The sequence below is a fragment of the Dipteris shenzhenensis genome, chromosome 25 (assembly GCF_047967505.1).
Source record: "Dipteris shenzhenensis isolate YYH24624 ecotype China chromosome 25, Dip_SZ_1.0, whole genome shotgun sequence".
Taxonomy (NCBI): Eukaryota; Viridiplantae; Streptophyta; class Polypodiopsida; order Gleicheniales; family Dipteridaceae; genus Dipteris; species Dipteris shenzhenensis.
This window is the reverse complement of record NC_141620.1, coordinates 35618103-35618617: the sequence shown is the minus strand read 5'-3', so window position 1 is coordinate 35618617 and position 515 is coordinate 35618103.

The following is a 515-nucleotide window of genomic DNA, read 5'->3' as shown; positions in this document are numbered from 1 at the left end:
TCTTCACAACACAAGATATGGGACCGAAATGGGAGAGCCTCACCTTAAGGGAACTTTATTGATAATTGACTTGCCTAGAGTATGGCCTTTTACATTAGATTCTTCGATTTTGGCAAGGGTCTAAATATCTCTACATGATCTTCAAAATACACCCTCTTTGCTTCTCCATTTTTAAAGTGTCTTCATGTAGCACACAAGAGGAATTTGAAGGGCACGCAATTCCTCAAATCAAGTTTAGTTACATGGAAATTTTCTTCCATAAGACACATTTGGCTTCTTCAATAAAAGCAAATTCACCCACAAGCTATTTGGACGCAAGTGATCTTCATGTCATAAAAAAGAAGAGCCTCCCCCTTAACTTGAGAACCACTCCACCTCGTGTAGTGCAACTTGATGTTGGTAGAATCATCTCCCTCACAAACACCTTCACCAAATTAAGAACTAATCTATATTCTATATTAATATATATCATATAGCAAACAAGTCCTCAAGCATGGGCTACACCGTGGCCATAG